The sequence below is a fragment of the Cervus elaphus genome, chromosome 7, assembly GCF_910594005.1.
Source record: "Cervus elaphus chromosome 7, mCerEla1.1, whole genome shotgun sequence".
In the NCBI taxonomy this organism is placed as follows: domain Eukaryota; kingdom Metazoa; phylum Chordata; class Mammalia; order Artiodactyla; family Cervidae; genus Cervus; species Cervus elaphus.
In genome coordinates, this window is record NC_057821.1 from 9,619,831 (window position 1) to 9,630,434 (window position 10,604).

General features: G+C 56.8%; 1 protein-coding gene across 1 annotated transcript in view; it reads right to left on the reverse strand.

Annotated features, from left to right (window-relative positions):
* GRM4 (glutamate metabotropic receptor 4) overlaps positions 1-258 on the reverse strand; it is a 112,934-nt gene extending 112,676 nt beyond the window's left edge. Inside the window, exon 1 of the mRNA XM_043907201.1 lies at positions 123-258. The gene's annotated coding sequence lies outside the window, so the exon portion shown is untranslated. The remainder of the gene's footprint in view (positions 1-122) is intronic.
* Positions 259-10,604: the final 10,346 nt, after the last annotated feature.

A 10,604-nucleotide genomic window follows, 5' to 3' on the forward strand; every position in this document is an offset into this window, starting at 1 on the left:
GTCGAGGATCAAGGAACAGGCCTCCTGACGCACTCCCTGAGAAGTACAAAAAGCACAGTGATGCCACGGGGTCACACTGCTCCTCACTCCCGCCCTCCCCCGGAGCATCACTGAGACCCCACCTTGAGCCAGCTTCTCACACATCTGCACCACACACGTGGCGTGTGCCCCCAAGTGGCATGTTCATTCCTACACCCCACTGCTCCTGGTTGGAGCAAATGATAAAGGACGGGAGGGGGCGGGGATTCCATTTGACCCTGCTCACACAGCCTTCAGGGGCTCCTTCCTACTGAGGCCCGCCCCACCCCAGATCTCCACCAGCCTAGGAGAACCCCCACCCTGTGGCCCACAGCCCATTGGTCTCTGTCCAGCACTGGGCCGCAAAGTGTAACAGGTGGCCCAGCCAGCAGGCAGGAGCGAGCCTGGGGAAGAAACTCTCAAGCAGGGAGAAGTCCTCCTCCCCCTGGGTTGGGGTGGGGGGATGCTGTGAAAAATCCCCTAGAAGGCTGGCCTTAGAGACAGGCAGGGGAGGAAGAGCGGGAGGGAGCCTTGCAGCCTCTTAGGATTGCAAGAGCATCTCGTCCCAGACTGCAGAAGCGTCTTCAATTAGAGCTGTGACGTGTGTGACTGTCCTTGTCCCAGGGAGGGTGCTAAGCACAGTGCCAGGGAGCTGGGAGGGGAGGTGGGGATGCAGACGGGGGAGCGGCTGACCAGCCTCCTCCTCCCCCATATCAGTCGTCCTGGCTGACCTGCAGAGTGCCACTGGGCTCCAGTGTGCCCAGGCCTGGGGGACTCAGTGCCCCCACAGCCCCACCCCTCATTTCCACAGATGATTTCTTCTTCTAGATCAGGGGAATGTCTGGGAGGGCCTGGGAATAGCAGGGCCTGGCCCTGCCCTATGGGTCTGCCCTTTCTCCCTCCCTGCTCCCCATCCAATACCCCTGTGTCTCCCCAAAGACTCACTCAGGCACCCCCTCCTCCAGAATTCCAGACACCGCTCACCCGGCCAGAACCACATCTTGTTCACCAAGGTTCATCCAGGGCCTGGCACTGTGCCTGGCCCATAGGGAAAGCTCAATGAATGTCTGGTGAATGAATACATGTTGGCAAAGCATGAACTGTCTTTGTAAAGCTCGCATGTGATAGCCTCAAATACATGTCTCATTTACCCAGTCAAACTAAAGTCTCTGGTGGAAGGGCCGAGATCATGGACTCATTCATGCCTGTTTTTTTAAAATGCAATCAGCACTGACCAGCTCCCTCCCCATTCCTAGTCCCAAAAATACACAGAGAACAGCGCCGCAATCTGCCCTTGAAGCCTGCACCCGTGGCCACGTGCACCTCGACCCGACGCATTTCAGAGAGGCATGAATGAGCTAAGGCCACCACAGGTTGTGCTGTCCGGCAGCTCTGCCCAGTCAAGTATACACTGCTCTGGGCTTGGAGGAAAACTCAAGTCACCCCAAGAGAGGCCATAGCCGTGGGAACAGCCTGCGTGGGTTCCAACTGGGCCCCAGACGTAGCTGGGTCCTCCTGCCCAGGGCCCCTCAGTTTCCTACCCGTACGACAAGGACCACGATGCTGACCTCACTACGGGACTGCTGGGATGCTATGCACCCGGGGAGGGGTGCTGGGAGGTTCAAGTTCAACCTGCTTTGGGTTTGACACATGACACATCCTGTCTTGAGCCTAAGTCTGCTGAATAGATGGGAGTCTTTTTTCTGATTCCTTTCAAGGTCCACAAAGGCCATTTCCCGGGCCCTACTGGCAAGACCGTCATGAAGAAGAAATAAAACAATGGATGCAGGGCACCCGGTCCCATATTTAGGTGCCCAGAAATGGAAGCCACTGCCATTGTTAACATAGAATATAGTCCTCAATATCCTTTTGTTGAATGAATGAATGAATGAAACTGAACATAAATGGACCGTGGTTTACTGAGAACCAAAGGAACTCAGTCGCTCTCCCCACCCCCTGGCCCTCAGCGTTGCCTGCACTCTGGTCATAATTATCCCACCCCCAACCCCCCACCAGCTGTGTCGCAGAAGGCTGGGCAGGCTATATTTTTCAGGGGTTAAAAAAAGAAACACTGTTGGCTGGCAGATGGCTGAGTTTGTGGACTCGTCCAGTTTGAAGTTTCCCAGCCTGAGGCCTAGCGCTTCTGGGCAGCCGTCCTGGCCCATCCCAGGCTTCCAGGTCTCCAGCCCCACTGTGTGTGGCCAGCCACCCAGCCCTCACCTGGGACCCCCAGCCTGGTCCAGTGGGGACACCTCCTTCATGCTGACTCATGGCTGACTTATCATAACAACAGACACACAGACACACACACAAACACACAGACACCCCCCTGCCACAGACAAAGTGACACATTCAGATACACATTCGCAGACACACACACACACAGACCCTCAGACACACGTGCAGAAACCCTCATGCATACTTCTAGGAATGTCATTTGGGGTCTCCTTTCCTGGAGAAAACGGAACTACAGAGCCCAGAGAAGGGTGAGTACAAGTGACCTCAAGGAATTGCGTAGCAAGGCCCGGGCCTGGGACGGCCACAAGGGCCTGGATTCCAAACTGCTCTTCAGCGAGTCGTCCCACTGCTCAGAGCTGTGGTCTGACTGGGAGGGGGGCACAGGCTAAAAGCGGGAGGCCAGGTTCTCGGTGCTAAGGCTCTGTGGCCTGGGGGAGCTGCCCAGCCTCTCTGAGCATTGGTTTTCCCATCAGTGACATGACGCGCTGGGCCACAGTCTCTCTAAGATGCTGGGATTTGGTGTTGGGTCTTATTCTGAAACTTTTAAAGGAGGCTACCTGACTGACACTGGTGGGGTCCTTGGCCGGAGGGGAGACATTCTAATCCACCAGTCCTGCATACACAGACCTCCCTAGGGAAAGGAGACACCATCTCAGCACTGAAGGACAGGCAGGTTAGAGGGGAGAGAAAGGGGCAGGTAGTCCTAGAGGAAAGAATCACACAAAGTTCTGCAAGGTGTGACCTGGAAGTTCTTCCCGAGGTCTGACCTTACTCCCTCCTGCTGCAGCAGACTCGTTCTTCCTGCTCTCACTCTGGCCTCCTCAGCAAGGAAAAACACCTTGACAGCCTTTTCCCACCCACTGGGTTGGCAACTCAGACTCACCAAGCTGCCCTAGGACCTCTCCATTTCAGAAGAATCTTGGGACTTCCCTGGTGATCCGTGGTTAAGACTCTGCCTGCCAATGCAGGGAGTGCACATTTGATCCCTGATCAGGCAACTAAGATCCCACTTGCTGTATAGTATGTCCCCCCAAAAAAAAATTTTTTTAAGACGACAACTGTCTTGTAAAATCCTGAAGTTTAGAATTTGTTGAAATAGATCAAAGTAAGCTTGAGGTGCAGGGGCCTGTGGAGAGACTGGCAGGCCTGGAACACCTGAGAAATGATCGCCACGTGGAGTGGGCTGAGCCACCGCCTCACCCGCCGTGTCTGACAGGTTTCAATTTTGGTTTCCCCTCAACCAGGCCATGAGATGGAGATGTCTCTGCTGGGGGGGGGGGGGCGGCGGGGGTTAAACAATCACTATGCCCTGGCAGGTCATTTGCGAGATGAAGAGCTGAATACAAGAGAAGGCCCAGCCCCAGGCTCTGCAGAGAGTCCTCAGTCACCCTGCAAGTCAGTGGGGTTGAGGAGAGCTGGGGCCAGATGTGAGGCCCTGGGTCAAGCATCTTGGGGTAAGTCATCCCTGCTGTGCCTCCCAGGCCAGCCCAGCTCTCCCCCTCTGCCCCACAGAGATACTGAGTCTCAAGGGCTCGGGGTACCTGGAAATTCCCCCAGGCCAGGCTCCCGGACAGCCCAGGGAGTGACCAACCCCCAACCCTTGAGGCTGGGATGGCTCCAACCTCAGGAATCTTCCCACACCCCTTGGGACTTTCTCAGGTCTTTGACTTGGACTAAGGAGCTGGCTAAAGCCAACCCATTCCACAACTCCAATATCCTACAGGCTCTGTAAAGCAGTTTGTCCATAAATTTTCGGCCTACTCATTTGGCTGCAAAACCTGATGTGAAATCCAGTCATTGTCCCTGTCTTGCTCCCTCAGTGGCAGAAGTCTCTTTTATCTCAGGAACCAGGGCCAACATATTTGTTTTGGGGGTCCCACCCCAGGCCCCCTGGGGATGTTGCACACTACATCATATTTGTGCCATATTATCTCTCTCAATTCCAAAACCACCCGGCCCCCCGGGGCCTATGCACCTGGAATCATCCTATTTGGACCAAAGAGTCTCCAAGGTCCACAGCACAGCTCTGTCAACACCCTCCTACCCACCACGCCGGCCCACAACATATGGAAAGAGGAAAGAGACCAGAGGGAGCAGAGAGCCGGTTCTGAACACAGCTCTACTAAACCCCAGCGCTGGGGACCTGACCTGGCAGGAGCCGGACCAGGTGGGTAAGGATTGAGGGGACAGTCAGCCCCAGATTGCTAGAGAGAGGGGACATGGAAGAGGAAGAGCAGGGGGCGCTCTGCGGCATCCCCAACATCTTCAGTGCCCAGGAAGGGAGGCCTGGGGGTCAGGGCCCCCAGAGGAAGCATCTCTTAGACCCTGAAAGAGGAATAGGCTTTGGAAGGGCTGAGCGCCCAGGCTGTGGAGGAGTGGGGTACACAGCCTGCCTGGCCACCTGACCCTCCACGGGCTGAGCCTGCGCCAAGCATGCAGTGGGGGCCCAGTAAACGTTCACTTGTTAAACGAATGATTGATCCCTGCCCCAGAGAGAAGGATGCTTCCTCCTCCTAGATTTTTTAATCTTTTTTTTTTTGGCCATGACGGGTCTTAGATGCGGCATGCAGGATCTTCAGTCTTAGCTGTGGCATTCGAGATCTAGCTCCCTGACCAGGGACCAAACCCCCTGCTTAGGGAGCGTGGAGTCTTAGCCACTGGACCACCAGGGAAGTTCCCTCCTCCTTGGTTTTCAGTCTCTCCTCCTCCTCCCTCTGCCTGCTTTTTCTTAAGACTCTGGATTTTCCGGCCTCTTTGCCACGCTGCAATTTAAAACTACTTATCATCCCTCTTGCTCCACGCTCCTCCAGGGGCTGTCAGCTGTGAGCCCGGTGTCATTAGGATGAATGTCACAGCCAGGATGTCAAAATACAATTAATGTTGAAAAGCCCCTCCCGCCCCGCCCTGGGCCTCGTGGCTGGCCTGCTCCTCCGCCGATGGCAGGGGCTCTGGGCGTCAGGAGAGCAGCCAGGGGCCAGGGCAGGAGGGGCTGCCACCCAGCAGGCCTGGCAGGAGGCACGGGAGGGAAGGGGGCGGAGGGGGGGCAGCCTGGAAGGGGGACGCCTCTCCTCCTGGCTGCACCCCCTCCCCGCCCTGCCTTCTCCACATCCTCCCAATCCCTTCCTTCTCACCCACCGCACCGCCTTGATCATCACACGCACAGAGCAGCCCCGCCTCAAACACTGTCCCCAGCACCTGTGCTAGAGGGCATGTGTCCACGATGCGCCCCTCCTTTGAGCCTCTGCTCCCTCCTCCAGCAAATATGGACCATGATGCTGCGGCCACTCAGAGATCTTCTGGGACGAAAGGAATGGAGGGGGCTGAGAAGAACTTTTCAGGTCTAAGGGACCCCTATGATTGAAGCTTCAGCTTGTCCTCCAAACAGGACCTTGGGTTGGGGCAAAGGTCACACAGCCCAGCTGGCCGACTGACAGCAGGGCTGGGAACCCCTGACAGGGCCCTCTATCAACCCCACACACCCCACCAGCCTCGGCCCTCCTCAGGGACCACCTGGGCAGTGGGGAAGGAAGCCCAGCGTTTGCTCCCAAAGGTGGAGTCAGACAGCAGGCAGGACAGAAAGCCAGAAAGGACTCCCAGGCCCTCTTGTTAGCGGCGCCTCAAGGAGGGTGGATCCTCAAGCCCCTGCTGTCTCCGAGGCTTTCATCCTCACAGCCGGCTGCCCGCAGCACCCCCCACGCAGAGCCAGGGCAGCGGGGCTGACCCGGAAAATACTGCATGGCTGGGGGGGTCATGGTCAGGTCACTGCCCTGCCCATCCCCACACCCTCACTTGTCCGGGAAAGGGAAAGCTGAGCCAAACACTCGGGGGCTCTGCTCCCGCTAAGGCAGCAGCAGTTAGCTGACCACCCCTCGCCTCCCCCCACCTCAGCCTGCTCTTGCCTCCTGTACCCACGAAGACCAACCATCACCTAGCCCCCCATGGGGGACAAAGCGGTGCCAAGAAAGAAAAGCCCTCATTCACCCACCATCTCCTGCCCTCATGGGCTGCAATTTAATAGCATTTGATTGGATCGGATGTGCTTTTAATTCCCTCCTGGGACATCAGAAGGAGGAGGGGAGAAAGACTCTCTAATTCATCCAACTGAAATATTAATAGAACTCCAGCCCGCTGGAGTGGTGTCTGAGGCCCCCACAACGGGAGACATTCGGGACCAGCAGGAGGAAGGTGGGTGGGGGGCGGGTGGAGGATGGGCCCTGCCCAGCCCAGAGGACCCGGGCCTCCCCCCCACTCCACCTGCCCCCCACCCGCCTGCCTCCCAGACCTGGGACTCCCCCTCTGCCCTCCCCACCTCAGAGACCTGTACCAGCCCTTGAGGGTGCAGATGAGGAACTGAAGCCCAGAGAGAGAGCCACAGCCCAGGGTTGGGCAGCAACGTCACTTCAGCGCTCAGCCTGACCCCTGACCTTGGCCCCTGTTCTGCACGGCCTGGCTCCGAGCCCACAACCACTCAGCCCACAGCTTCTCTGGCCCCAGCACATAGTGGTCACAGGAGGAGCGGGGCTCCTGAAGCACTGGCTCCACCCCACCCCGCATCCCCAACCTGCTGGCAGAGCCTGAATTGCCTTCCCAGGGGCAAAGACTTTGCCCACAACTGCAGAGGCCACGGCTGATGGCAGACAGACCCCTCCAAGAGCAGGAGGTGAGTAAGGAGGAGAGCAGAGCAGGAGAAACCTCCAGGCGCAGAGTGGAAGCTGGGAGCAAGAGAGGCCCCCTGTGTTCCCAGGAGGCCGGTGTCGGGGTGTTCAGGACCACAAGCTGACCAGGGCTGACCTGGCCTGTGCGTGCGTGCGTGCGTGCATGCTAAGTCCCTTCAGTCGTGTCCAACTCTTTGGGACCCTATGACCATAGCCCGCCAGGCTCCTCCATCCATGGGATTCTCCAGGCAAGAATACTGGAGTGGGTTGCCGTGTCCTCCTCCAGGGGATCTCCCCGACCCGGGGATCAAACCTGCATTTCTTGCGTCTCCCGCGTTGGCAGTAGAGTCACCACTGACGCCACCTGGGAAGCCCAGCCCCAGCCCGTATACTTGGTTAACATGCTCTGTGGTTAAAGTCCAGTTCTTTCTCCACTTGAGCCTAATACACCTGCAATCATCCCTAACTGAACACTCACCACCAGAGGGGCCACTGTCAGCCCCTTGACCTCTGCAGACTCATTTCCTCACTGATCAGGAGGAGACCTCCCCCACCATGGGCCCAGTGGATGGTCAGGTGAGATCGTGTATGCAGCTCCTAGCTCTCTGCAGCCAGAGACCCTGCGTCCTCCAAGGTCCCTCCCAGCTCTGTGGCTGAATCACCTGCTCTTCTCACCCAGAAACCCCCTCCCTGACCTTCAAGGCCCAGCTTAACTGTCACCCTGGGGCCAGAATTCCAGGACACCCAATTCCCCAGACTTGGGGGGTGGGGAGGGTCTGCTACCCAGCTCCCATTTCTTCAGTCTATGGTGTTGAAGAAGATTCTTGAGAGTCCCTTGGACTGCAAGGAGATCAAACCAGTCAACCCTGAAGGAAATCAACTCTGAATAGTCATTGGAAGGAATTATGCTGAAGCTGAAGCTCCAATACTTTGGCCACCTAATGCGAAGAGCCAACTCATTGGAAAAGACCCTGATGCTGGGAAAGATAGAAGACAGGAGGAGAAGGGGACGACAGAGGATAGGATGGTTGGATGGGCATGAGTTTGAGCAAACTCCCGGAGATGTCTTTCACGACAGGGAAGCCTGGCCTGCTGCAGCGCATGGGGTCGGGCCGAGTTGGGCAAGACGGGGCGACTGAACAACAAGCTGGTTTAGAGCCTGCTGGTAGACAGCTAGAGGGACACACAGACTAAGACTAGTTAGATGGATTGACGGTCCTGACCTCCCCCGGCCCCTCCTCCCAAAGTTCAGTCCTCGGGAAGCACGTGGGAAATGTGAGACCAAAAAAATAAAAGAATGCGGAGAATGGAGATGGTGGCCCGGTTTCTGTCCCCAGCAACCCCGCCCCGACCTCCTCAGGATGAGGAACCCCGTTGGCCACGACCCACCCCCGAAATGCAGGGACGCCCCCGGGCCGCGAAGTGTCCTGAGGGGCCTCCTCTCTGAGAGGCCGGGCGCCGGCCCCTCCCGAACCAGCGCGCGCGGAGCCTCCGCCGCCACGCGGCTCCCTTCGCGGACCAGCAGCGCCGCCGGGTGGCCGAGCGTCCGCACTGCGCGCCGGCCTGGCCCGGGTGGGTCCGCGCGTCTGAGCCGGACCCGGGCCCCGGTCTACGCTGCCCCAGGGCTCAGAGCCCTCCACGCTCCGACACCTGGAGAAACACTCGGGTCTCGAGGGCTGTTTTTCACTGGAGCAGATCCTGGGAGGAGGCAGCGGGGGGGGGGAGCGGGGGATGGGTCTATTTCGGGGCTCCCTCCTGGCTGGGCCACCGCCTCCTCGGATTCGGATTCCTGCGGCGGCGGGGCTCACCTGCGCTGAAGGCAGAGAGGAGTCGGGGAGGCACTTCCCCCAAGTGCAGAGGCACAGGAGGTATCAGGTGAGGGCTGTCCTAGATTCCCGGGCTCAAGGAAGGCAGAGTGAGGGGGGTGGACTGCAGTGAGGAGAGCCTGCAGCTGAAGCCGCCCCCTCCAGCCTTCCCAACCAACTCAGGTCAACATTTCTGTGCTCCCACTGTGAGCCTGGCCCTGGTCGCCAACTTCAAAGCGCGTTCGAGTCACCTGGGGAGCTTTCAAAACTCCCGATGTGCGTCCGCACCTCAAACCAGTCGAACTAGAACCTATGGGGCCAGCAGGTGCGGTCACCCCGGGATGCACCTTGCAGCTGCGTCAGATCCCCCGGGGCCGGCATGACAGGCGCAGGGTCGGCGGGCTCTGTCCCGGGGTCGCCCTGTCAGCCCCATCACAGCCCTGAGAGGTCCAGAGACGGCCTGCTCATCACAGAGACTCCTGGAGCTGAACAAGTATCCAGCCTCCTAGAAAAGCCTGTGCAAACTGAGGCTCCTCAACTGAAAGTCAGCCCCAACTGGGCCAGCATGTTTCCAGAGAGCGCAGCCGCGCCCTCCCACGGTCTGGGAACTGAGGAGACAGGGCAGAGATGGGACGAGCAGGAAACCTGGGAAAGAGCTTTTTCCAAACTGGAAAGTGCAGTGGGGGGCGCGGTGGGGGGGGGGCAGTGCCCACTGGGACCCCACCGAGCCTCAGTGTTGGCAGCCACAGCCAGACTTTTTTTCTTAATTGAAGTACAGTTGATTTACAATGCTGTGTTAATTACTGCGGTACAATGAAGTGATTCAGTTACACACACACGCACATATATATGCATTCTTTTTATATATACATTCTTTTCCATTATGGTTTATCACAGGATACTGAATACAGTTCCTTGTGCTATACAGTAGGACTTGCTGTTTATCCATTCTGTATGTAAAGCTTGCATCTGCTAACCCCCCACCCCCCACCCCAGCCCTCCCCCAAATCCCTCCCCCTTGGAAACCACGAGCCTGTTCTCTGTGTCCCTGATTCTGGGTCTGTCTTGTAGACAAGTTCATCTGTGTCATATTTTAGATTCCACATATAAGTGGTATCACATGGTATTTGTTTTTCTCTTTCTGACATACTTAGTATGATCATCTCTAGTTGCATCCATGTTGCTGCAAATGGCATTATCTCCTTCCTTTTATGGCTGAATAGTATTCCACTGCATGTATGCGCCACATCCGCTGTATCCACTCCTGTCGGTGGCCATTTCGGTTGGCTCCATGTTTTGGCTAGAGTGAGTAGCGCTACTATAAACATAGGGGTGCATGTATCTTTTTGAATTACAGTTTTGTCTGGATATATGCCCAGGAGTGGGATTGCTGGATCATATAGTAACTCTATTTTTAGTTTTCTGAGGAATCTTGAGACTATTTTCCACAGTGGCTCCACCAACTTACCTTCCCACCGACATCCCAGCTACACTCTTTCAGACGAGAGGAGGGAGAAGGCTCCTGGGACCTTTGCTCTATTCTAGACCCTTTGAAGGAGCTCAGTGAGGAAATAGAAGCACTAACAGCTGTGAATTAGCATTTTGGTCCCATTTTACAGATGAGAGGACTGAGTTCCAAGGGCACTGGACAAATGAATCCGCAAGTCCTGTCTGTTCCACCTCCAAAATGGATCCTAAATCTACAACAACATGGGTGAAATGCACAGATGTCATACTGAGCAAAAGAAACCAGACCAAATATACATATTGGGTGACTCTGTGATTCCATTCACACAAAGTGTAACAACAGGTCACAGTAACCTGTACTGAGAGAAGTCAATGTTGGCTGCCCTTGACGGGGAGTGACCTAAAGGAGTGTGAGAAGCCT